Below are 25,340 nucleotides of genomic sequence, written 5' to 3' on the forward strand. Positions count from 1 at the left end.
ACACAATATACTTTTCGCATAAACACACACTTCAAACATTTTTTTACATTAAAAACTTTGGAATGTTAGGGTATTTCCCCCCATTTAACTTGTACTCTAAAGTTATTAAGTAAGTTAGCTTATGAAAAAGAGCCAACATGTTCACTTTCTAAGGTCTACTGCAGAGCTGGTGATCATTTTTGTTTTCTAAATAGTCAGACCAATCATTTGATGCTACAGTTAAGGTGGGGTTTTCCCAACTTATTACAGCTTCACTTTTTCAGGTTGCATAAAGAAATAATGGCTTTGGCCTTTTTTTAAAAGGCACCAGATCTTTGCTCCCACTAAAGGAGCAGCACAAAAGGGAATTTAAGCTGCTCCCTGTCTTCCAGTGTAGGGGACCTGGGCTCCCAGGAGGCCTTCACTTGTTGACACCTTAAACCAATCCTGAGGTTGCTGCAAGCTGTTGTAGATGGTGAAGTAACCCCAGGCTCCCCATCAAGATCAGGAGGGTGTAAATGTTGTGGAACGCCCCATTTGCTGCCTCCTCAGGTGGGAGGAGCATCATTCTGATGTACTTAAAGATTCAGTCCATAATGTAATCTATTGGTATCCTTTCTAGCAGAAAAGTTGGCTTGTTAAAGTGTTCAAATCCCATTTTAGTACCTTAAGATTTATATTTCTGTACCAAATATCTGCCACTAATGTTAGCATGCAAATATGCAAACTGTTACACAGATGTCCATTTTCATCAGGAAATTCTACATAATATATTAGAATTAAAAAGTAGACTTCCCAATATTCTCCCTGAGAATATTTTTAAGATTTTTCACAACATTGTTTATTTGTATTACACTCTCAGTATACCATGGTTTGAGCCATGGTATTTGGATAGGCAAGTTTTATCAAGTTTTCAGATACAAAAAACTGTAGAATACAGTACACCCATCTTTTAATAAAGTCTCAGACTGCTTCACAGAATAAATGTTATGCTAATCTAGAGTTAGTCTGATTCCGAAGTATAGCACTGTAGACCTCAGACCTCCGTGAGGACTTCAGTATGGGATTTTTTTGTTCATTTCTTATATTCTGCAAAGAAGTGAATTTACTCTTCATGATCCTTCCTCATTTTGTCTTTGAGACTGGCAGATTTACAAAGGGTTACAGATCTTCCAAAGGGTTTCAGTTTCAGCTGTAGAGATATAAAAATAGAAGAAAAGCCACAAGGAAGTGTAAGACAAATTGAAATATACAACAAAACGGTGGAAGTTTGAGTGATTATCTGTTCCATATTGAATCATACTAGTGTAGTAGTCTGATTCAAGTGTTATCTGATCTGAGACAGCAGTAAGTTATTTAGCTATGTGGTGTCCTGTTATGCTGGTGTCCTGTTTATCCCCTACTTCCACTCCACTTAGATGCCTTTGTCCACACTGCTCTTTGTGTATCAAATACCCTCAACTACCACGCTCTGCCAAGCTACTATCCTTTCCTTTGAGTAACACAAGAAAATTCAGTTCCTCCACATGCCTACAAGAAGCTAATTATTATGAAATAGACATACATACATACATAAAAAGGGTTTAACTCCCTCCTCTGGGTTTCCCAACGAGTCATGTCTTTTCTTTCTTTTAGACTAAGCTTTTCAAGGCAAGTATGTTCATTTTTGGCATCTGGTATATTGCCAAGTACACACTCAGACTTTTCAAATAGTAAAACATAATTATTAGACCATTTAATCCTTAAGAGAGGGAGAAGCGTGATTTTCACACAGTTTAAAAAAATCAGCAATCAATACACATTCACAGACACACACAGTTTCTTACTGATCTCTCGTTTGGTATCAGTGAATATAAAAGTTTATTAATCCTGAAAGCATTTGTACTGACCTGTCACAATCTTTCCAAATCTGGTAGATTTAGGTTAAATCTATCCTGAGAACACATCAGTACAGAAGTACTGGGTACAGAACCATAGATATTCAGGGCTGAAAGGGACCTCGAGAGGACATCTGCACAGAGGCAGGGCCAGTTATACTAGATCATCCCTGACAGGTGTGCACCTAACCTGCTCTTAAAAACCCCAGTACTTGACTATCCTTATAGTTAGAAAAGATTTATTATCAAAAACTATCTAAATCTCACTTGCTGCCGATTAAGCCGACTACTTCTTGCCCTACCTTCAGGGTACATGAAGAAAAATTGATCACCATCCTCTTTATAACAGCCCTAAACATATTTGAAGACTTATAAGGTCCCGCCTCAGTCTTCTTTTATCATGGTGGTTGGTTGTTTTTTAACCTTTCCTGATGTGTAAGGTTTTCTAAACCTTTTTATAATTTTTGTTGCTGTCTTCTGGACTCTCTCCAATTTGTCCATATCTTTAAGTGTGACTCCCAAAACTGGGCACAGTACTCCAGCTGAGACCTCACCAGTGCTGAGAAGCAAAGGATAATTACATTGCTTGTCTTACATACAACACTCCTATTAATACATCCCAGAATGTTATTCGCCTTTTTTGCAACTATATCACACTGGTGACTCAATCAATTTGTGATCTGCTGTAACCCCCAACATCCCTTTCTGCAGTATGACTGTCTAGCTAGTTATTCCCTATTTTTTATTTGTGCATTTTATTTTTCTTTCCTGAAGGCAGTTCTTTGCACTGGTCTTTACTGAATTTCATAATGTTGATTTCAGAGCAACCCTCCAAGGTCGGTGTCATCCACAAATTTCATAAGCATACTCTCCACTCCATTACCCAAGTCATTAATGAAAATATTGACTAGTACGGGACCCAGGACAGACCCAATGGGATCCCTTTCACACATCCTCTCAGCTGGACAGTAAAGCATTGCTAACTACCGAGTACAGTTTTTCAACTAGCTGAGCAACCAACTGTGAAAGAGCAGAGAAACTGCTGCCTGGTACAACAGGAGTTAAACAAAACTTGTGGGTTCAGCTAACCCCACCCTGCTATAACTGCAGCCGTCATCAGCAGGGTTTCAATCTTTTTCTGTACCTCGCCAGACCTCTGCCCTTTGACCTGATGGAGTAACTGATAGCAGTAATAGGTGGTCATCTTTTATGTACCATTACTAGAGGGGCTTGGGACACTTTGCCAGAGTGATTCAAAGCTGTTTGCTGATGGCAAAAGAATGGTGAGCCCAGTATCCTGTCTTCTGACAGTGGCCAATGCCAGGTGCCCCAGAGGGAATGAACAGAAAAGATAATCATCAAGCAGTCCATCCCCTGTTGCCAATTCCCAGCTTCTGGCAAACAAAGGCTAGGGACACCATCCCTGGAGAGGACAATTCCAGGGGAGCATCAAGTCAAGAGAGAGGCTCCTTGTGATGGTAACCAGAACAGAGACTGGTGGGCTGGGGAAATCTGCCTGCCTCAGAAGTGTCCAAGGACCGAGGGAAGCTTTGTGGAACGGGGTTGGAAGCAAGATACTGATGGAAGGCTGTGGAATCCCTTAACCAAGAGGAAGGAGTTGTGGGTCCAAGGATCAGGGTAGGAGGACACCTGTCAGAAAGACTCTCCAAAGTGGCTGGGGTGTGCAATAGGATTTGCAAGCTCCTTGTCAGAGGGGGAACCAGGAGGCTCAAACCTTGGAACAAGGTGAATTTGAGATGAAACTGCCTGGTGCCCAATTAAATGCCCCACTTCCAACCAAGACTCGCTCACTTCTCTACCTTCCCCTAAAAGCCCTGCCACATTCCAGCCAGAACCCCTATCCCTAGTCTAACCTCATTAGAGCTGAGCGGGAAATGGTTTTTCCATCTTTCAAACCTTTTTGTCATTTCAAAAATTTCCCGTTCTGCATGAGGACAAAGTTTTGAGACCTTTTGAAGTTTTTCATGAATAAAAAGGATGTTCAGCCATTCCAGAAGAGCCAGTTGCCTGGTGGTTAGGGCACTCAGCTGGGATGTGGGAGCCCCAGGTTCAATCCTTGGTTTCTCACATCCCACGGAGTGTCCTGGCCACCAGGGTATTCTGGGATGGGGTATTCTGGGAGTGTACTAGCCACCAGGGTATTCTGGGACTGTCTCCCTGGCTTTGACCAGGAGTTCCATCCTGGACATGAGAAACACTTAGCGAAAAAAGATTAGTTGAAACTGGAATATCCTTCCAAAAATGTTCTATTTTGACACAAATTGGCATTTTCTGAACAAAACCGTTTTGTTAAAAATTTCCCAACCAGCTCTAAACCTTGCATCCTCTAACCCTCCTGCCAAACTCCCTTCTCTTCTAATTTCCATCAGTCAAATAAAAAAATTATTTTACTATGAGCCCATAAATACTTAAGCCTATTAAGACTTAAAATGTACACAAAAGGGAGAAATTTGATACTTAAAACATCAGCTTATAATGAAGTTGGTACATGAACCAATAACATTTGGGAACCACTGCACTAGTGGGCACAGAGTCTTTTGCCCATTTCCCTGAATTATGACCCTGTCGAAATGAAAGTTCTTAATGTAACCAGAACTATAGTGCAGCTATGGCAACACCGTAATAAATAGCACTGGTGCCTCGACTACTTTCCTCTTCTCTCTACCGCCTTCATCTTAGTGGAGCAGTGGCCCTTGGGTTGTTCCGCTCTTCGACTTGTTTCTCTTTCCTTATAGGCATGAGCTGGCACCACCTCCCATCTTGGTGAGAGAGCAGTAGTATCTGGGCTACTCTGCTCCCCTTCCTGAAAAGTATAGAATGGTGCCTGAACTCTCAGGTTTTGACCTCCTCCGTCAGAAGAAGGAGCTAGCAGCTCCAGTTGTGCTACTGCTGGGCTCCAGTCAGCTTGCTAGGCCACTCCAAATTCCTTCTTGCCTTGTGAGTAGACAAATGGATTGTTCAAGGTACTGCCCAAAACTAAGAATATTTTGGTATAAAATTAATTTAGTGATTATAGCTAAATCAAACATGTGAAATTGTACAGTTAACTTGTTTTTAAAAATCAGGTATGTATTATCAGAGTGCATACCAGGGAAATGCTCATTCGTAAGAGCCTGGAAGTGCTCTCTCTGACCTGTTTTCAATAATTGCATGTAAATGAAAAGGTGAGATTTGAATATGTTTTGAAAGTATAGTCACCTCTCTATGCTGCCTCTGAACATCTGCTCATTCTGCTAAGACACTGATGTCAGCACAGTATTTGTAACTATCCCTGATGAGTATCAGGGGGTAGCTGTGTTAGTCTGTAGCCACAAAAACAACAAGGAGTCCGGTGGCACCTTAAAGACTAACAGATTTATTTGAGCATAAGCTTTGGTGGGTAAAAACCTCACTTCTTCAGATGCATGGAGTGAAAGTTACAGATGCAGACATATATCTGCATCTGTAACTAACTTTCACTCCATGCATCTGAAGAAGTGAGGTTTTTACCCACAAAAGCTTATACTCAAATAAATCTGTTAGTCTTTAAGGTGCCACAGGACTCCTTGTTGTAGCCCTGATGAGGTCCATTTCCTCACCTGACAAGCTAAAGATTATTCTTTGACTTGTGCTTTGATGTTATGTCATTTAAACCGATATGTTCTCTTTTTAGGTTTTATCACACATTTGTTAATGCCAGAATGGAATCTAAATAGGCGGAAGTTTAAAAGGAAACTGATCAAATTTTGGCAGCTGTAAGATTCAGTTTAAGTTACACAAACCTGGTTTGTTTTCACTCACTCTTCACTTGATTCAGTATTTATATCATCTTCGTAGCACACACAATGATCTGCTGCTGGATGTGTATAAAACTTGTAAAAAGGCTTAGCATTTGGAAGATGAACATACACATGAGTTTTTGCTTTTAAAGTGCCATAAGTCTCCATGTTTCTGCCTTTCAACATGCCCTCTGCAGCCTCACACCAGGCGTCTGGACCCCATAGCCCCAGAGCGATGCAAAAATCTGGGGAAGGTAGATGTTCCCCTACCTGAGTATGTTTAATATACAGTTCATTAATACCACTGAGCTCCCCAGACCCCCCTGCCAAGCTTTATCCACCCCATACCCAGACCTGCCCCTGCTGAGCTCCAACCACCTTCACCTGGACCCCCCTGCAGAGTCCTATTACCATTGCATCTAGATTTCCCCCCCCCCCCCCGTACCTGGATCCCTCACTGAACCGGCCATACCTAGATTGCCCCACACAGAACTGTCTCAATCCACACCTGGATCCCTCCACACTAAGCCCCTTCGTAATTGGATCCTGCCTTGCTGAGCCTGCCTGCCCACACCTGGTGCACCTGGCACAGAGGGGCAGGGCCCTGGGGTGTTTCTGGGGCAGGCCTGGTCCTTGCACTGTGTCAGGGTTGGGTGCAATCTCACTGCTGAGTCTGTCCCGGATACGAGCTGCAGAGTGATCTCCCACCTCTGTGCAGTCAGTGGCCTGTGCTCCCTAATGCTATGTTGGAGCCTCCACGTTCATTTGACAAATAAAATTTGCAGAATTTTTTGTTTTTTGGCACAGAGTGCCCTAAGGAGTAGTAGAAGAGGGACAGGGTATGTGAGTAGACATGCCAGGGTCATGATCACTGTGGCAGCTGTAAGAAAAAAGGTGAAGGTGAGGCCACAGTGATCAGTGGATAGGAAAGAAAAGGGAGGTAAGAGCAGAAAAAACCATGCAGTCCAGGACAGTGGCTGGTAATATAGTAACAATGATGGTGGAAGGAGGGGGAAGCATCAGCAACTGCCATGTCAATGATGGCTGATGGAGTAAGAGCCTCCAAATCTTTTAGACCTTGGACAGAGTGGATGCGAGGCTGCTTCCACCTACTGCTTCGTACTTCTCGTTCTAGGCAGTACTAGTGAAGCTCCCAGCCAGTCCCAGCTCCTAACAAGGAGTTAGGGTTGGCCAGTGACCTGTCTTTTGTTAGTGAGTACTGCTGGCTGTGGGCTGATCTGCCGGAACAAATGGTCCTCAAGCCACTAACCCTTCCATGAGATTGTTGCGATACGGTTAAAACTAGACTAAGAATCTATTCCTCCTTCAGGTGTTAGGGCAGTAGTTCTCAACCAGGGGTATGCATACCCCGGGGAGTATGCAGAGGTCTTCCAGGGGGTACATCAATTCATCTGTGTATTTGCCTAGTTTTACAACAGGCTACATAAAAAGCCCTAGCGAAGTCAGTACAAAATTAAAATTTCATACAGACAATGACTTGTTTGTACTACTCTATATACTGTACACTGACTCAGTGTCACTGAGATGTAAGTGCAATATTTATATTCCAATTGATTTATTTTATAATTATATGGTAAAAATAAGAAAGTCAGCAATGGTTCAGTAATAGAGTGCTGTGACACTTTTGAATTTTTATGTCTGATGTTGTAAGCAAGTAGTTTTTAAGTGAGGTGAAACTTAGAGGTACACTAGACAAATCGAACTCCTGAAAGGGGTACAATAGTCTGGAAAGGTTGAGAACCACTATGCCCTGGTCTACACTAGGACTTTAGGTTGAATTTAGCAGCATTAAATCGATGTAAACCTGCACCCGTCCACACAATGAAGCCCTTTATTTCGACTTAAAGGGCTCTTAAAATCGATTTCCTTACTCCACCCCTGACAAGTGGATTAGCGCTTAAATTGGCCTTGCCGGCTCGAATTTGGGGTACTGTGGACACAATTCGAGGGTATTGGCTTCCGGGAGCTATCCCAGAGTGCTCCATTTTGACCGCTCTGGACAGCACTCTCAACTCAGATGCACTGGCCAGGTAGACAGGAAAAGAACCGTGAACTTTTGAATCTCATTTCCTGTTTGGCCAGCGTGGCAAGCTGCAGGTGACCATGCAGAGCTCATCAGCAGAGGTGACCATGATGGAGTCCCAGAATCGCAAAAGAGCTCCAGCATGGACCGAACGGGAGGTACGGGATCTGATCGCTGTATGGGGAGAGGAATCCGTGCTATCAGAACTCCGTTCCAGTTTTCGAAATGCCAAAACCTTTGTCAATCTCCCAGGGCATGAAGGACAGAGGCCATAACAGGGACCCGAAGCAGTGCCGCGTGAAACTGAAGGAGCTGAGGCAAGCCTACCAGAAAACCAGAGAGGCGAACGGCCGCTCCGGGTCAGAGCCCCAAACATGCTGCTTCTTTGATGAGCTGCATGCCATTTTAGGGGGTTCAGCCACCACTACCCCAGCCGTGTTGTTTGACTCCTTCAATGGAGATGGAGGCAATACGGAAGCAGGTTTTGGGGACGAAGAAGATGATGATGATGATGAGGTTGTAGATAGCTCACAGCAAGCAAGTGGAGAAACCGGTTTTCCCGACAGCCAGGAACTGTTTCTCACCCTGGACCTGGAGCCAGTACCCCCCGAACCCACCCAAGGCTGCCTCCCGGACCCAGCAGGCGGAGAAGGGACCTCCGGTGAGTGTACCTTTTAAAATACTATACATGGTTTAAAAGCAAGCATGTGAAAGGATTACTTTGCCCTGGCATTCGCGGCTCTCCTGGATATACTCCCAAAGCCTTTGCAAAAGGTTTCTGGGGAGGGCAGCCTTATTGCGTCCTTCATGGTAGGACACTTTACCACTCCAGGCCAGTAACACGTACTCGGGAATCATTGTAGAACAAAGCATTGCAGTGTATGTTTGCTGGCATTCAAACAACATCTGTTCTTTATCTCTCTGTGTTATCCTCAGGAGAGTGAGATATAATCCATGGTCACCTGGTTGAAATAGGGTGCTTTTCTTCAGGGGACACTCAGAGGAGCCCATTCCTTCTGGGCTGTTTGCCTGTGGCTAAACAGAAATGTTCCCCGCTGTTAGCCACATCTCATGGCTGCTCGGCAGAAGATGGTACAGTACGACTGCTAGCCATCGTCATCTCTTGCCTGCCTGGCAGAAGATGGTACAGTACGACTGCTAGCAATCCGTATTGCCTGCCTGCTCACCATAAGACGGTTCAATAGGACTGACTGCAGGACTAAAGAGAATGACCTGGTCAAGTCACTCCAAATTTAGTCCCTGCGCCCATGTCTGCCCCGGCGCTCCCAGCCGATGTGGCCAGGAGCACCTCGGACACGACGAGGACGGCTGCCAGTCGTATTGTACCGTCTGCTGCCAGAAGGCAATGGGTTGCTGCTCCTGTGTAGCAATGCCGTACCGCGTCTGCCAGCACCCAGGAGACATACGGTGACGGTTACCTGAGCGGGCTCCATGCTTGCCGTGGTATGGCGTCTGCACAGATAACTCAGGAAAAAAGGCGCGAAACGATTGTCTGCCCTTGCTTTCACGGAGGGAGGGAGGGAGGGAAGGGGGGACTGACGATATGTACCCAGAACCACCCGCGACGATGTTTTAGCCCCATCAGGCATTGGGATCTCAACCCAGAATTCCAATGGGCAGCGGAGACTGCGGGAACTGTGGGATAGCTACCCACAGTGCAACGCTCCGGAAGTCGACTCTAGCCTCGGTACTGTGGAAGCACTCCGCCGAGTTAATGCACTTAATGCACTTAGAGCATTTTCTGTGGGGACACACACACTCGAATATATAAAACCGATTTCTAAAAAAACGACTTCTATAAATTCGACCTTATTCCGTAGTGTAGACATACCCTATGTTAGGGAACTGGATGCTTCCTGTTCTCAACTTCTGTAATGGAGTCCAAGTCCGAGGACTATCTTTGGGGACAGTAATTATCTTTTTTTACTCTCTCTTTACTTTTTAGCACTGGACTTTAGAATATTAAGATTTTAGCCATGTAGATACTTTTCCTTGAAATCCCCTTTAGATTTTTTTCATTTTAGAGAGGTTACTTCCAGAAATGTAGCCTTTTAGTTATGTCTGTCACCACTTATAGAAGGTCTTAAAAGGACAAAGTGGGTACATTTCCCTGAGTGAGTGAGTGATGGATTCTGACCAATCCTTCCTCTTTTAAAAATGCTTCAGTTAAGACAACATGCTTCATGATGTAGAGCCTCCCGTTTTCACATTAAAGGTTTCAGTGAAGGATTTTTTTCTGTTCAAGTAATTAGAAAAAAAGGCCTATTTCATCTCAGTCTCTGCAAAGTCCATGGCTACCTTTGATTCCTCTTGGATTACTTGCCCTGGGAGAGGCTTCTTCAAATACCCCATTATAATAGTGGTATTTTCTTTTGCCTGGAAGTTACCCATGTTCTCTCCCATTTGTATGATCTGTTCATAAAAGCTTTTTGAAAGAATGAAGCTTTGACTGTCCCGCAATTCAGATGCAGACTTTTCAGTGTGCTTTTAAGCAACTTGTTTGATTATAGTTCTCAGCAGCCAAAGAATTCGTTTTTTATATCTCAGACCTTCTTACCATTAGCAACTTTCATATAGATCAGATGTGTACATAAATCCATTTTGCCACATATTTCAGAGTTTTTTCTTATGGATGCAGAGGGATAAAGTTGTGTTTAATTTTTGTGAACTTTTTACTAAGACAAAGTTACAATAAAACATTAATATACTACATCATATATTACTTATTACTGATTCAGGATCATGTTACTATTCAGAGAATATGGCTAAAAGTTCTGGCTTGCTGGCTAGGGAGCTCTCCTCTTCTGAGCATGCTAGAAAAATTTCTAAATACATATCCTCGTTGTGGCACTTCCCTTGTGTGCATACTTCTGGGCACTCTACAAGTAGAGCAGCAGTAATGGAATTCAGCAGGGTTTTATGATTAGAGTATGGGTCTGGGTGACCCTGGATAAGTTACTTAACAGCTTTGAACTTCCATTTTCCCCACTGGTAAAAACGAGGTACTATATCTACTTGGCACATGTGGAGGCTTGTTAGTTTGTGAAAGTTTGAGATTCTGTGATGGAAATTACTGTATTCGAGCTAAGTAGTGTACTACATCATTGTGCATTCTGTATATTTGTAACAAATTGTATTGGAACTAGTTTAGGATCACCATATTTCTTACAAGTGGCAAAACCACATATGAGAGCTACTAAAATATTTTATCATATAACAAAATTTTGTATTCTGTATATGGCTCACATTTTACAGAAAATATGTTGTAGACTTTAAATTTATAATGGATAATGTTTTCATCTCTCTGTCTGTAAAGCCAGGCAGCCTTAGTACCAGGAGTCAAACTGAATAGGCTTGGTTAGGATGTGTATGTAAAAAATTATAATGTTGAAACCTATATATGGCCTAAAATCTAATAATGTCATTTTAAGATTCTATACCATATGATTTACAAGGGATAGGCACAAAACCCCTCTCCCATTGTGACACTAAGCACCCCTGTAGTCACACCCTACAAACTATTGTAATAATCACTGATCATTAATATTCTTGCATGAAGTTTGTACATGGTGTGTATTAAGTATTAGAAAAGGTTATAGAGTGTGGTCTTTTCTGGAAGCTAACACACTGGTTATTTAATATTGTGAAAAAACACTACATCAGGAAATATGGATACTTGATGATACTATGCTTTAAAGTCTGTGGCCAAACAGATGAGAAACAGGTTCCCTCCCAGACAGGAGAAGAAGGCAGCTATATATCTGTCTCCTATGTAAATTAAGCATGGTGGAATCAAAACAGTGGATGCTCCATTTACATACGGGATGGGAAGCCCACAAAACGGGGAAAAGCAGCATGAGGTCATCCTGCCTCTTGAAACCAAGTAATTGAATCTTGGAATATATAAGCACGGACTGAAGCCCTCTTTGGCATCTATCATTAGACAGACACAAAAGAGCAGAGCTCTTGCAAGCTGAGAAAGCTGGGTCCTTTTACCAAGCAGGGAGGATTTGAAGTTTCTGGGAACTGAATATAGGTGAGAAACCATCTTGAATAAAGCCTGTACTTTGCTAGATTAGGTTTTAGACTTTTAAATATGAGTGTTCACTTTTATTTACTTGTAACCCTTTGACTTTATTCATTTTACTTGGCATCACTTAACCTATGTCCTATTGTTAATACATTTGTTTTATTTACTATAAACTAATGCAGTGCTGTGTTTAAATGGAAGGGCGTATTTACCCCAGTTAAATTAATAAGATGTGATATGTTTTTGTGTCTTTAGGGGAACAAATGAACCTTATTATTTCTCTGTACTGTCCAGGAGAGAGCTGGACTTCGCAGAGCACACAGTTTTGGGAAAATTTGGGACTGGGAATGTGTTGGGATCATCTTGCCGGTTGTTAACCAAGCCTGGTGGAAGCCAGAGAAGAGCTGTGGGGCTATAGACAGGCTGCTAGAGTCAGAGTTTCTGAAACAGGGCTCTCTAGCATACAGACGCTTCAGGGTGTCACCTGCACGCTTGTAAACTGATTGCGAGCCTCCCAGGCTGGGAGCTAGAGTAGGAAATCATTGAAAGGCATCCAGACTTGCAGAACAAGTGATGAGACAACTCCTCATTGCACCCCTAACTCTGTGACGCCCATCTGAAAGCAAGCCTGCCTGGCTTTCTATAGCCACCATGTTGTTTTTATAGTGCTGATGGATTGAGAAATTAGATTTTAAATCAGTTACTGGTCTAGGACTGAATATTGTCCATTCTGGACTTGAGCTTGTGTTCTTTTGGTGAATGTCTATATATGGAGGTTTAGATAGAAATACTTCCCTACTGGGAAAAATAAATGCAGTGACTGATGGAAGTTGTTTAGAGATACGGAGTAGTGGTAGTAGTCCTGGATGAGATGGATTAGAGAATAAGGTAGAGGGGAAGTGGGCAAAGGTGCATGTAAATGGAGTTTATCACAAAGTCCTCTATTTATCACAGATGTCGCTGGCCATGTATGTATGAAGGGAGAAGGGACCCAATAATGGTCCTACTAAGACATCTTTGGGCCAATTTTTAAAATTTTAAAAACAGAAGGGATGTTTTTAAGTAGAATATATTTCAGCACCTTAAAACCTACCACAGAAAAGGTATGATAACCCAGTAACATAAGACACAGTGGGATCTCAAAGTATTTTATTTTTTTTTTAGCATCCTAGGGAACTTCTTGATTTCAGTAGTCAACTATATAAAGGTTATATGACCATCTGCGTGTGCTAATCAAACTAGATACCTGGTAGAATGTCTCAACTATGAGAAGTAGCCAAAAGGGTGGCAAGAATTCAAACTGGAACAGGTGCAGAGAAGGGCTACTTGGAAGATCAGAAGACTAGAGAGTCTGTTTTATGAGAGGCGACTGAAGAGATTGGTTTCAGAGTAGCAGCCGTGTTAGTCTGTATTCGCAAAAAGAAAAGCATACAGTAAAGTAGCTCACGAAAGATTATGCTCAAATAAATTTGTTAGTCTCTCTAAGGTGCCACAAGTACTCCTTTTCTTCTTTAAGAGATTGGCTTGTTTAGCCAGTGAAATGAAGGCTGAAAGGGACATGATTGTTCTCCATAAATACATCTGGGGGATAAACACCATGGAGAGAGAAGAGCTATTTAAGCTAAAGGACAAGGTTGACACAAGAGCAAATGGGTATAAACTGGCCATGAGTAAATTTAAAGTCTGGATATTAGAAGACACTTTCTAACCGCTGGAGGAGTGACGTTCTGGAATAGCCTTCCAATAGGAGTAGTGGGGGCAAACAATGTAACTGGTTTCAAAATAGAGCTTAAGTTTATGAATGGGGTTGTATGATAGGATTACCTGCAATAACAGGGGACTGGAGTTGATGACCCAGGAGGTCCATTCCCCAGGCCTATATACTTGTCTTCTTAAGAAGACTAAACTTTTGAGGCACAGTAATGGAATATACTACTAAATTTGCATATTTTTCTCTCTCAAATCAGGTTTCTTGTGATTTGACTCTCAGGTGCTAGTTACACTTGATTTTTTTTTTTTATTGTTCACTGAGGAATTAATTCAGATTATTCACATCATAAAAATCTTACTGTTATGAATGGCTGTAAATGGAAATTCCTTCACATTTGGCTGGTTACAGTTAAGTAGTTTACAGATATTTGTCCAATTTACAGGTGTTTTGTGATATTAGAAGTAGAGAATTTTGTCAGGGATTTTAAACATAAAATTATTGATAATCTTTTAAACTTACATTAAAATGTGTAGGAGATACTTAAGTATGTATTTCAGTCTTGTATTTGCATGATCTGTCTAAGCTTACAAAAATACAAAATATTGATATTTTTGGAGAAGTTTGAAATGGAATTTTTAAGTGGTTAAACAGTGAAATTGTAACACTTTAAAAGAGCTTTTTCTAGGCAGTGAGAAGAGTTTTAATAGTAAGGAAAAGAGAACAAACTTTAGAGATGCAGATTGACATGAAGTACATTCTAAAGTTCTGCGATCCTAAGAAGAAATATTCATGACCAAATATTTTGAATATAGCAGTGTTGATTTACTGTGCAGATACTCTAGGACTTGTGATGTTACTTTAGTTTTTCATTTTTCTTTTCAGCAGAGTTGTCAGATTCATTGTTACCACATTATCAGAATTAATTTACAGGTAGTATTCTAAAGACCTGTCTGTCCTCGTATTCATGTTGATGGAGTGGGTTTATTGGGCAGCTTTTCTGAGCAAAACTTTTAGTTTGAAATCACTATCAAGAAAATGTTTTGGTCCAATCCAAAAGAAGATACTGAAGAAAACTCCTCATGGTTTGGCACAAGTTGAGATTAAACGGTATGGAGTTGGGCTGGGGAAAGGAATACAACTCAGTGGTTTAAAATTCTTTCTGGCAAAGATTAATTCAGTTAAAACTAATTTAAAACTGCTTTCTTCTACTGAATTTCTGGTAATATTAAAATGCTTGTAACATCCAAGTGATTAGTATTCCTATTCCCTTTTAAAGTTGTAGACACGAAAAAGTGTAAACTTAAAACGTATATTGTAAAAATATTCACAGTACCAACCATCTGACTTCTGTACGTTGTTAATGTTTAAGCCACAACTTCCTCTTTTTTCTGTGTAGTTTGTTAGTGTATTTATAAGATAAAGCTGACTACGCAGCTTGTCCTAAAGTTGCTTTTTAGCCGGTTGGAACTGCAGTCTTTGTCTGCACGTTAAAGGCTGCCATACCTCTTAAATAGGCATTAATAATAATGAATTATTGTAACTCAGAGGGATGAATTGATGTTGTATTGAGACTCTTTCCAGGAAGTTGCTTAATCTGAAGCCTGTTAATATCCTATAGTTTACTGTGTGGATAAACTAGGGCTGTCAAGCAATTAAAAATATTAATTGTGATTAATCGCACTGTTAATAATAGAATGCCATTTATTTAAATATATTTGGGTGGTTTCTAAATTTTCAAATATACTGATTTCAATTACACAGAATGCAAAATTTACAGTTCTCACTTTATATTTCATTAAAAATATTTGCACTGTAAAAAAAACAAAAGAAATAGTATTTTTCAATTTACCCGATACAAGTACTGTAGTGCAGTCTCTTTATCATGAAAGTTGAACTTACAAATGTAGAATTAGGTACAAAAAACCCTGCATTCAAAAATAAAACAATATAAAATTTTAGAGCCTTCAAGTCCGCTCAGTCCTACGTCTTGTTCAGACAATCACTCAGACAAACAAGTTTGTTTACACTTGCAGGAGATAATGCTGCCTGCTTCTTGTTTACAATGTCACCTGAAAGTGAGAACAGGCCTTCTCATGGCACTGTTTTAGCCAGCGTTGCAAGATATTTACGTGCCAAATGCGATTCATATCTCCCTTCATGCTTCAACCACCGTTCCAGGGGTCATGCTGATGACTGATTCTGCTCGATAACAGTCCAAATCAGTGCAGACCAACGCGTGTTCATTTTCATTATCTAAGTCAGATGCCACCAGCAGAAGGTTCATTTTCTTTTTTGGTGGTTCGGGTTCTGTAGTTTCCGCATCGGAGTGTTGCTCTTTGAAGACTTCTGAAAGCATGCTCCACACCCCTTCCCTCTCTCATTTTGGAAGGCACTTCAGATTCTTAAGCCTTGAGTCGAGTGCTGTAGGTATGTTTAGAAATCTCACATTGGTACCTTCTTTGCGTTTTATCAAATCTGCAGTAAAAGTGGTTTTAAAATGAACAACGTGCTGGGTCATCATCCGAGATTGCTATAACATGAAATATGTGGCAGAATGAGGGTAAAACCGAGCAGGGGACATACAATTGTCCCTCAAGGAGTTCAGTCACAATTTTAATTAATGCATTACTTGTTTAACAAGCATCATCAGCATGGAAGCATGTCCTGTGGAATGGTGGCTGAAGCATGAAGGGGCATATCTGACATGTAAATACATTGCAAAGCTGGCTACCAAAGGGACATTCCAAATGCCTGTTCTCACTTTCAGGTGACGTAAACAAAAGCAGGCAGCATTATCTCCTGTAAATGTAAACAAACTTGTTTGTCTTAGCGATTGGCTGAACAGGAAGTAGGACTGAGTGGAATTGTAGGCTTTGAAGTTTTTACATAGTTTTGTTTTTGAGTGCAGTTATGTAACAAAAATCTACATTTGTAAGTTGCACTTTCACGACAAAGAGATTACACTACAGTACTTGTATGAGGTGAATTGAAAAATGCGATTTCTTTTATCATTTTTGCAGTGCAAACATTTATAATATAAAATAATATACTTTGATTTCAATTACAACACAGAATAAAATATATATAAAAATGTAGAAAAACATCCAAAATACTTAATACATTTCAATTGGTATTCTGTTGTTCAACAATGCGATTAAAACTGCGATTAATCACGATTAAGTTTTTTGAGTTAATCGCATGAGTTAACTGTGATTAATTGAAAGCCCTAGGATGAACATGTTCACACTCTTGGGGTGAATAGTAGGTGCTCTGTTTGTTTAATAAGAACTCCTCCAAACATCCCCACCTGCCAACACTCAGAACCAAATACTTCATCTCAGTAGTCTTGTTTCTGGATTTTGAATTTGTCATTCTATAGTATACCTATCTGAAAAGAATGAACAAGCGTGTGCCCCCCCCCATATATATATAGTGTTTGTTTTTAGAGTGTGTGAAAAGATTTTTGATACTAGAAATGGGCTTTAAATTCAGTCTGTGATATTAAAAAGGAAGTGAAAAGAACAAGGTTCTTATTGTTCCTATTTTGACTCTTCTGTACAATAAGAAAATTATAGAGAAAAGAATAGGAGGGAAGGGAAATGGGTGGAGTCAAAAGAGATCAGAAAAAGAGGCATGCTAACTGTCAGATGTTGAAAAGGAGTGGGCAGAGTTGTTAAATATTAGTGAGGACTTAGTTTGCTAGATTCTAGAAACTTCTGGAATGCAGGCAGGCCATCTGATAACATGGTTCTATATCATGCTGATTAGGTCATCTTGTTTTTAAGTCTTTGTTTGTTGAATTCACTGGGTGGTGATTTCTCATTCTAACTGTAATAAATGTGGAATTTGGTGATCACTCCTCCCTATGGGTGGTTACCAACATCAGTACATGAATGTATCCAATTTAATTTTTCTGTAGTTTAAGGTAATAATAGGAAACAAGTACTGAAGTAATTAAAACCAATATTTCTTATGTAAAATATAAACATTCTGTCTTAAGTATCAAACAAGAAGATTTGTAGTCATCTCAAAAAGTTCAGAAAATGGATGCCTTTGAATTTTTTCAGGGTAAAGTGTTCCACTGAATTAGTCTTAGTCTTTTGAATCGGAACATCAGAATATTGATGAGTTTGATCATGCGGTAGAGACAGTCTGGATGCTATTGTCATATATGAAATTTAGCCACAATTATAATTTAAGTCCCTATTCTTGTCCTTCCAGCAGCTCTGAAGCATTATCTCCATTTGGAAGTAATCGGTTTCTTTCATGCCCCAGAAGTTTCAAAGAGAACTGAAATTCAAAGATGTGAATGTATAGTATGAATGAGGAATATATAGCAATGATTGATGGGCTTAGCCTTGGATATACTCTTCCAGATAGACATAAACTCGAAGAATCAACGTTGATGTTTAATGCAAGATGATTGGTTGAGATGGCCTGATAATAGCTGTAAGAATCCACGTATGGAAAAATGTGTTCCTACTTAATGTTGTTGATTCTGTGACTGGAAAGAAAACCACAGAATATTGAATCCAGATTTTTGAATATGCTGTTAAAGAATGCACAGAAAAGTATCTTTGCCATTTCTCTGATAACGAAAATAAAATGAGAAAGAATAGAGAACTTATGTGCAGTCATCCTAAACTACTTATGTATGGTTGTTTACATGCTACTTAAAATTTTGTTGTGAAAGAAGTAACACATAATGCAATCTCAAAGCACAGTGTATGCCTTTGTATGTTTGAAAAATAAATATACTTAAGAAGTAAATTACATTGTCTGTGCTTTTCGTTCCATGAAACCTTTATAGGGTTTTTTGTGGGTCTTTTGCTGGGATTTCTAGCAGGATTAAAATTTTTTTGAGTGGGGAAGGCTGAGAATTTGAGAAAATCAGAACTCTGGATTGTGCTTTACCTTAGTTCCACCTCCGACCAGCTTCCAGTGACGATCAGGATGGGTTCTAACTGGGGGCTAGCCTCTTCTTCCAAGAGTATGGGGTCATGCACGTAGAGTGTGTGTGTGTGTGTGTGTGTGTGTATATAAGTTATGACTTTAAACCCTAAATCCCTTTCTGATGGGATTCATGCTCTTTCCGAATATGGCTTATACTGTCCATATGAAGGTTGTGTGCAGTGTTGTAGCTGTGTCAGTCCCAGAATATTAGAGACACAAAGCAGGTGAGATATCATCTTTTACCGGACCAACTTCTGTTGGTGAGAGACAAGCTTTCGAGCTTACCTAGAGCTCTTCTTCAGGCTTCACCCACCTTATCTTCCTGTGAAGGTTAACTTTTTCATCCCTAGATTTTAAAAACTTAATCTCAAGTGCCACCTTAGTTATTTTGCCTTTTGAAATGCATCAGTTTACATTAAATTGCAAGTGTGTTTAAAAAAAAAAAAAGTGGCTGGCTGGGGGGGACTGGTCTCCTCTAACTCCCATACAATGGCCTTAGTCTTCCCCCTAATTAGTTACTCTGTTGTGGCAGATCTCCAAAAGAGACCATCCAGGCCACTTCTACATCTGCTATTCCCGGCCTGAAAATAGTTTAGACAGCACCTAAACCTCCAGAGTCTGCAATGTTGAAGGCTTGGGGAGGCAGGTGGAGAGCAGAATTACTTTTAATTAAAATTAATCAGGGAGTTGGTGACTGTGTTTTCAGGTTCTAGGAGGATGCATTAAGTGCAGCCCTAGGGACTCAAGAGGTGGCTGTGGTGCCAATGGGTTCCCTGGGAATTCTTCCTGCACAAGAGACTTTCGCTTACTTTTAGTGAACCACAACTTGTGGTGGCGTGGGTTCTGAGGCAACAGTTTAGTTATGCTTCTCATAGGCACTTAGGGCTGAGACTTGAGAGGTGTAGGTTCAAGTCCTGGTTTTGTTACAGGCTTCTTTTGTGACCATGGCCGAGTCAATTTATGCCATTTTCCCTATCTGTAAAATGGGGACATTGCTTTCCTTTCACCAAATACTGAGAAGAAATAAATGTTTGTTTAGATGCTTACATACTGTTGTAACTGGGGCCATTTAAGTTACCTAGAATAGATAGCAGCTGAATGGACTGTCACAACTGTAACAATGTTGGGGTAGGCAGGCTACCAAGCCACTAATACCCTTCAGGCCTAGTTAGTTGGTCTATACTGGCCAAATAGCCAAGAACTGAAGCAAGATTGCCTGTCAGCAAAATGAACTTCTCCCTCACCGATACACTTCTTCAGCTGCACGTTTGTTGCATTGCTGCTGGTTAGACGGGAACATTGGGCTTAAAGCTGCCCTCCCTCCCTCAGATATTCAGTGGCTGAGGAGGAATATATGTTTTGGGTAGAGGGAAGAGAGGTGAAGCTGTAGCCCTTGTTCTTTCAGCATCTTTTTAGCCGCTCCCTCCATGTAGAGCAGTTGCTCACAGCTGCATGAGATCCTCTCCATAACTCCATCTTACCAGCTGATTGGCTGAAAAGCAAAGTGGAACTGAGCCATCCCCCATTACCCGCTCCCCCCAACCCTGCCAACATGCACATTTAGCACTGATTCTGGTAGAGCAGAATTTCGGGGTCAGCTGTAAGCCAATACCCTATTCACAGATGCTCTGTTAATTTAAAGCTCTGCTATTTCATGAGTTTTCATGAGGGGTTTTCATTTCCAAAACTGAGTTAAAAAAATTAGAGGTTCTGATTGTGTTTAAAAAACCGTATGTTTCCAAAATATGTTTTAATTAGGTTTTTTTAAATGTTAAAATGAAAGTTGATTTTACTATTTTTCTGACTTTTCAGTGTTATCCTTGGTAATCTCCAGGATCTGCAGCAACGTAAACTAAGATTTTGATGACCCTAACTGGAGAAAGTTGCTGAAGCCTCACTTTAGTAAGTGATTATTTGGAAGCGCTGTTTGCCTTTGTTTCTAAGTTAATTTCTGGAACATTTCTATCCCGCCAGCTCAGTGGAGATCCATTGACACAACATCTGATTTCATGGAGCACAGCTTTTCAGCCTTCAAGTCTTAAAGTCTTTTCTCCTAAAAATCCCAGCTGAGTTATTCAGTCTGAGGTTTCTGTTGGATTTATAATGGCTTATTTATCTCATAATGGGAGTTACTGTGTATGTAGCTACAAAAGCATTTGAAAATGCAGCATATGCATCTTTGTTTTACTATAGTCATATTAGAGACTAACAAATTTATTTAAGCATAAGCTTTCGTGAGCTACAGCTCACTTCATCGGATGAAGTGAGCTGTAGCTCACGAAAGCTTATGCTTAAATAAATTTCTTAGTCTCTAAGGTGCCACAAGTACTCCCTTTCTTTTTGCGAATACAGACTAACACGGCTGTTACTCTGAAACATATAGTCATATTGACTCACGTGTTACTTCCAATGGTGCTTCACCCATACCTGGCTTTGCCTTACATTTTCATTTTCTTTGAATTTTAAGACAAGAATCATTAAAAATAAATGATTAGTGAGCTGCTTGTGTGCAAAACCTGTTGAAATCAGAATTTGAGATACTGGGAAGGAGGAAGATTTGTGGAAAACAAGCCAGAGATACCAAGGGAAATTGACATGGCATCCACTTCACCCATCTATTGACTTTAACCTTTTACACTTTCTGTGTACTGTGTACTTATGTTGATTGATTGTAAAATAGAAGAAAGCTCTAAGGAAGCCTGATTCCCCTTCCCCCCCCCTGCCCCCCGAGACTTCGTATCCATCTGTTTTAAGCTGCTATTCCTGCTGAAAGATACGCATGACTATCCTTCTAATTTCATTTAAAAAGCCATTTTGAATACTGATGCGAGGGTTGGGGAAGGGAATGATTCAGCTGGATTGCTAATAAGCACTAAGCATATACGTTGTTAGGTTATAATTCACTTCTGAGGGTGTTTATGGGACTTGTTTACACTCAGTGATTGACATCTTGTCATGTTGTCGTTAATTATTGTCTTTTTATTTAACTGAATTGATGTAAATTGCATTTTAAATTATTGGATATATACAAAGGGATTTGAGAGAAGAGCTTGTGTATCAAACCTCCTTTCCACATGGTTACTTAGCTTTGACTAGTCTTTCTTCCTTCCCCCTTCTTTTGAATAACCTATACTCGTAAATATAGTTAGATTCCACAGATTTGCACTGGAATAGTCAAAACAGCTATTTTTATTTTTTAATAATGTATTTAAAATATTTTAACTTATGTCTCTTTACATGTATGTTTCTTCTTTATGGATTATTGTTCTTTGGAAGTAGATTCCCTTTGTAACAAAATATTGAACTTTTTTTTTTGCACTGTTATTGTCAATGATTTTGTCATATGTGAACTGGTCTGTGGTCTATTCCACAGCTTGTATGAGTGTAGTGAACCTGGGGTATATGCTTAAATGGGAAATATATTTTAAAACAACTTCAAAAGAAGATTTTTGCTAATACTAAATGGCATGTATTGAGTGGGGGGGGGAAATTCTAATCTTTTGAAGAAACGTGCAACTGTTTCCCTAAAATAAACACTGCAATATTTTACTTTTTAGAAATGTTAGTTAGAGCTCAGCAAAAGCCAGCATTTCTGTCCTGTGGGAAATCCAAGTATTTTGAAATAGTTTTGTACTGAATGGGGATGAAAGGTTGAAATATCAAAACTTCCTCTTTGAGTAGCATCCCTATTAGTTCTGTACTTCAGGTGCAAATGCACCTCTGGAGACCTTCATCGGAGATTTTCCATTGGCAGTGTCCATTCAGCCTGCGCACGTGCTCTATACAACCTCATGCTGCACACCAAGGATATATTGAGCTGCCTGGGCAAACTGCCCTGAAGTTCTTCTCTTCCTCCTTGGCCTGCGACAGAGCTGTAGCGCGTCCAGGTGTGCATGCCTCAGCATGTTCTACAATTGATTTTTTAATTAGTGTAATGTTTTTGTTTATTATTAGTTGTTAGTATAGAATTTTAGTTAGAGGCTTGGTTTTTTCCTCTCCTTTCACCCCCTCTTTTGTGGGGGGCGGGGGACTTACTTGTTTTGGCTGGGCATGCCTGGCCTGCCAGGTTACAAATGCTACCTCTCTTGTTGGGAGGCTATCATGGTCAGTGACGGCCACTACATATATCCATTGCTTGGGAGTGTCCCCTGTCTACCAAAAGTTTAACCTCTGCCTAGCTCTCAAATCTAGAGCATGGAAGAATCGAGAGATTAAATTGAGGTTTCTGATGAAGGAGTGTTCCCTTTGACCTGCTTCTGAGTCAGGTCAGAATACCTCCACCTCCTGTACCTCTGTCTCTGGACTGACCCAGTACCCCTTTGACAGCCAAGGTGTCCTTTAAGAGGGGGTGTCAGGGTTCCTTCCCCACTCTGAACTCTAGAGTACAGATGTGGGGACCTGCATGAAAGACCCCCTAAGATTATTTCTACCAGCTTAGGTTAAAAATTCCCCAAGGCACAAGGTCTTTTCCCTTGGATTAGGTAAAATGCTGCCACCACCAAGTGATTTGACAAACAATAAGGGAAAGGACCACTTGGAGTTCCTGTTTCCCCAAAATATCCCCCCAGGCCCTTACACCCCCTTTCCTGGGGAGGCTTGAGAATAAACAAGATGAGCACAGACCAGCCTTGGATTTTTAAGACCCAAAAAACTCAATCAGATTCTTAAAAAACAGAACTGTATTAGAAGAACAAAAAAAGATAAGAGAACAACTCTGTAAGATCAGAATGGAAGATAATCTTACAGGCAGTCAGATTCAAAACATAGAGAAGTCCTCTAGGCAAAATCTTAAGTTACAAAAAGACACACAACCAGGAATATACATTTCCTCCAGCACAACGAATTTCACAAGCCAAAACAAAAAAAACCTAATGCGTTTTCTAGCTAGATTACTTACTAACTTTACAGGAGTTGAAGGGCTTGCATCCTTGATCAGTTCCCAGCAAAGGTATCACACAGACAGACAAAAGCACCCCTCCAGGTTTGAAAGTATCTTGTCCTATCATTGGTCATTTTGGGTCAGGGGGCAGCCAGGTTACCTGAGCTTCTTAACCCTTTACAGGTAAAAGGACTTTGCCTCTGGTCAGGAGGGATTTTTATAGCACTGTATACAGAAAAGTGGTTACCCTTCCCTTTATATTTATGACAGGGAGAGACTTTGGAGGACTCAGGGAAAGCTCCAAAGAGGCGGCGCTCTGTCTCCCACCATAAGGGGCTGGCTCCCAAAAGGTCCTGGTTTCCTGCTAAGTCTGTGGTGTTAGAAGCTTTGGCCTCTCAACTCAGTACCATGGAGGTGAAGGATTTTTCCTCTGGAATTGTTAGGGCCAGGAGATCCTGGAGCACTAGGAAAGGTGCAGCTCCAGCAAGCCAAGCCCCTCCTTCCCGCCCAGACCATCTGTAAAGGACAGGGAGGCCCAGGACATACACTCTTCTAGAATGGCAGTGTCTACATCAGACTTACAATTTTGCAGGAACTGATGGTATCATCAGACACCTTTGGCCGTGGCGCCTACATGTTCCAGATCAGTGGTACGGTCCACCTCAACTGGTACATCATTGACCTGGTGAACCCTGGGACAGCTACAGTGGTGGAGATCCAGGAGTACCCCAGATCACAGCTGGATGATCAGCCTGAACCACAGGCAGAAACCTAACCTGTGGAGGGGAAGCCAGCCTGGGGGAACCATCTTGACAAACAGTAGCAAGCATATCATCCTATTTTGCCCAATACCTTTTTGAACAGAATCCTTCTGTCTTTTGGGGATAACGTTCTCCAAAGTAAGGTCAGCCTACGGAAGTGCACATGCAATTACTAGCTAACCATTGTTGCACCCACTTTAACTAGCCCACAGCCTACCTGGATTTTATCATCCTATTCCCAACTTGGCAGAACTAATACCCTCCACCCACACCCACCATATTACAGGCCCAAGGGATCCATGCAAAGGGGAGAAACTGAGTAAACATCTTACCATCTCCAAGCCCACAAAGACTGGAAATAGCCAGTGGAAATGGAATTCCAAAACTGAGGGAAAAGTAACATTTTATCAATGTTGGCATGGAGACTAATGGACAATAACTTGTTCTTTTTCTGCAATAGTATTGGCATGAGAGAGAGGAAGGGCAGGAAAAGGGCTAGCACATCAGACACAACTGTTGTGGATGATGTAGAGGCAAACAACACTCCTGGAGCACGGGGCCTTTGAATCCTTCCAGCTTTGAGCAACTTTGAATTTTGAATAGGTTCTTTTTGTGTTTTTACTGTTCACAAGCTTATCCCATTCTGCTTGGTGTATTCATTGCTACCGAAGCACTGAAAATGTGTTTACATTCATGGTTCTGAGTCTGCACCATTCCCTGAAATATGCATCATCATGGTCATAACAGCCTCACATGCACAAAAAGGATCCTGTTTACAAGCATTATATGACATTCACATATTGTGCGCTAAAAACTCAACAAGAAATGTGATATAACATACACACCAAGTCTGTTTAACTCCTTTTACCAGGAAGTACACAAGAAGATGTGCACAGTCAGTAATGCTGATAGATGCCCTCTACAAAAGCATGTACGCTGTTTACAAATGGCACCTATACTTGAACTATGACTGTAATGTGGCTCTCAGTCTGTGCCCTTGAGTAGTTGCATCATTTCATAGAGGCCTTCAATCAGGCCATTCAAAACATTCACCAAATCTGCCCACCACCTGCTCCATCCATTTGCAAGGTTTTCTCTCTTGCCTTCACAGTGGTTGCACAAAACACAGCGAACAGCTGTCATAACGAAGATGTTTCTTATCACGATGCTCCATCTAGTTTTCAGTCTTCCAAATGCATGTTCCAGTTGTGATGGGTTCAGTCACAGAGACCCCCTTGGGACTGTCACCTGATGTGCTGAGATTACCTCTGAGCCCGTTTTCCCTGCCAGCCTGGGACTCCAGAAC

General features: G+C 41.0%; 1 protein-coding gene across 3 annotated transcripts in view; it reads left to right on the top strand.

The window, feature by feature from the left end:
* WASF3 (WASP family member 3) overlaps positions 1-25,340 on the top strand; it is a 141,070-nt gene that overhangs the window by 47,830 nt on the left and 67,900 nt on the right. For all 3 annotated transcript variants that reach the window (XM_074958751.1, XM_074958724.1, XM_074958732.1), the window contains exon 2: positions 20,207-20,296. The gene's annotated coding sequence lies outside the window, so the exon portion shown is untranslated. The remainder of the gene's footprint in view (positions 1-20,206; positions 20,297-25,340) is intronic.

This window comes from Natator depressus, chromosome 1 (genome assembly GCF_965152275.1).
Source record: "Natator depressus isolate rNatDep1 chromosome 1, rNatDep2.hap1, whole genome shotgun sequence".
Lineage (NCBI taxonomy): Eukaryota > Metazoa > Chordata > Testudines > Cheloniidae > Natator > Natator depressus.